This window comes from Gorilla gorilla, chromosome 10 (assembly GCF_029281585.2).
Source record: "Gorilla gorilla gorilla isolate KB3781 chromosome 10, NHGRI_mGorGor1-v2.1_pri, whole genome shotgun sequence".
NCBI classification, from domain to species: Eukaryota; Metazoa; Chordata; class Mammalia; order Primates; family Hominidae; genus Gorilla; species Gorilla gorilla.
The window spans coordinates 147,617,395-147,620,296 of record NC_073234.2 but is presented as its reverse complement, the minus strand read 5'-3'; positions in this window follow the sequence as shown (position 1 = coordinate 147,620,296).

Genomic DNA, 2,902 nt, shown 5'->3' with positions numbered 1-2,902 from the left:
AGAACAAGACTCTGTCTCCAAAAAAAAAAAAAGTGAACATTCAGAAACTCATCATTGTAAATAATATGGCTTATTTATATTATAGGTACATAGTCCCTTATCCAAAATCCTTAGGGCCACACAGGGTTTGGAATTCAGACTGTTTCAGAGAAGTAAGGTAATGACGTAAGTCAAATAAGCATGGGAAAGTGTTAGGGATGGCATCTGGCAGCCATGACCAAACACGCTGATGTTTCCACAGCAATAGCACCCAGACACACTCACCCACCAGGACCGCGGGGCTGGCCTGGCCTCGGTGTGGGTCAGGTTTGCTGCAAAATGAGTGAGCAACACTGAGTGAGCAAAACCTTTCTGCTGTCTGAGCTTTCAGAGTTTTAGAATGCAGATAAAGGGTGTGAACCCAAGGGACGCTGTCCTACTGATCAGACATGGCGTAACCTGCCCCATCACAGGACACAGAGGACAGTCGAGGTGCCCGGTCCCCACACGGCAAAGCCAAAAGTCAGTTCGGGCGGAAAAACCAAAGGCAAGACCACACGCTTCTGTTTTGATTTGAAGTCATCCTGAGAAAATTCGATTTTGAAATTGACCCTTTCTGGGTGGTCCCAAAGATCATGAGTAGATCTGTCCTCTCTGGAGGGAGACCAGAGGGAAATGCTGAGGAGACTGGAGACCGGAGCCCCCCGGCAAGGACACGGGCACCCTGAAGCCCCTCACCTGGAACATGAAGTTCTGATATCACAAAGAAAACACTCACCACGTCGCTTTTATTTTCCAGTGGAGCACTTGCTTCAAAGATGCTGGAATCTTTACCTACAAAGGCATAATTCATAATGTTTTCAGGGCTTCAGTCTCATTATTCCATGTCACAAAGCACAGGAGCATAACAATAAATTCTAACAGTTCACCTTGGCAGTGGGCTATAACATGACGACTATTTGAATAAGTACACTATATTAACTTAGTTGGTTACCTCTTTTTGAATATTTATTCAAATTTAATGTCTTTTTTTGTTTCTCTTGAAATTCAATTTGCAGCTTAATTTCTACTATCTAAAAGATAATCTACGATCTAAAAGAAAATCATGAATTAAAATATAAAATCATTAGCTCCCGAGTGAAAACTTGAGGGCAAATTGTAGAGGAAACGTGTGTTTACCTGCGCAGTACTAGACCAGGGACGCTCCATTTCTCTGGTAGTAGAGGCGACGTCTGCCTCAGCCTGCTCGGCTCCTCCCTCCTGGCCCCGGCCTCCCTGCGCATCCTGTCCTGCAGCTGCCGGGCCACAGCTCTGACCATCTGAAGACAATCGCCACATTGTCTGTGAGGGTCTCCACGCACACAGTAATATGGAAACATCTTGTTTTTTACTAGATATACATATTTAATTCTGGAGAATTCCAAAGAAAGTCTATTTTTCCATTTTTAGTATCCATTCATGATACCGCTTCAATCAACAATTCTAATAATATTCAATAATAAAAAGTAAAATGAATATTCCCCTAGAAAATATCCCTTTACTGTCAGTCAAAGACACTTATGTTAATGGGCAATAAAGTCCAGATGAAACATGAACCACAATTATCACAGGGCTTTCTATGCAAACATAATTCAAGATAATCCTTCTCAATTTAGACGGTGCCATGGCCAGACATGAAATGCCAGTTGGTATGAAATTGTCCACATGGCCGGGGGTGGTGGGTCATGCCTGTAATCCCAGCACATTGGGAGGCCGAGGCAGATGGATCACTTTGAGGTCAGAAGTTCGAGATCAGCCTGGCCAACATGGCAAAACCCCATCTCTACTAAAAATACAAAAAATTAGCTGGGCATGGTGGCAGGTGCCGGTAATCCTCACTACTCAAGAGGCTGAGGCAGGAGAGTCCATTTAACCTGGGAGGTGGAAGTTGTAGTGAGCTGAGATTGAGCCACTGAACTCCAGCTTCAGTGACAGAGTGAGACTCCGTCTCAAAAAAAAAAAAAAGACTTACAGTCAGGTAAAGTCTTAGAGTTAGTAATGAAAACTCAAACATTAAATTGGCCATATTAAATTTAGAAATTTTCTTTTACATAATATAATTACTTCTTCAATTCTCTTTCACGATGTGATTTCCACAAAGTACTATTCCAACCCACCTTCTTCACAGAGGCCACCTTCCACCTCTCCTGGGCAAAGTCTGTGGCCATCCACTGCATCTCCTCCAGCAGATAGTCCCAGTGGGACTTGGGCCATGGGGCCTCCTGCAGCTTCAGCAGACGCCTCTGGGACCACAGACCTGCTTTCCTCCGCTCCGCCATGCGCTGATGCACCTGGTTCTCCTGAAAGACAGGAGCAGCCCATCAACTGTGCAGAGACGCCAGCCCCTTTGTCACGGGCTCAGATTAAGGACCTGAATGAGGCAAGGCGGTTTCCCGGCAGTCCCCAGTGCAGCCCACACTGGATGCTGGTGGGAGAACCTGCAGTTCCCAGATGCTGTGCACACACCCCAGATGCCCCTGCTCTAGAATCTGAGTAGGCTGGTGCCAAAGAATCACCAGAGAAGCAGCCATGGCCAGTTTTTCAGATGCCTTTACCGTCTGCCATATTATATTGAGAAACATTTCAACTTCTAATTTAAACAGCTTGTAGCAAAAGCAACTTCTTTCGCAGATAACTGAGCTCTCTCACCAGCTTCATCTGCTCTGCAATCTTGTCCTAAGGGCTCTCTATGGCCATAGGGCCTGGTGGGGGATGGGGCGGGGCAGGTGGTGCTGTACTCTGGGCTCTGGACACCATGGCCACAGCCACACCTGCAGGTCTGAATGCACCTGGAGAGGCAGCTTTGTGACTTGCTGGGGGGGGGGGGGGGGGGGTGGTGGTGCTGCTTGTCTGCATGGAGCAGATGGAAAGGGGTGCTGCTGGC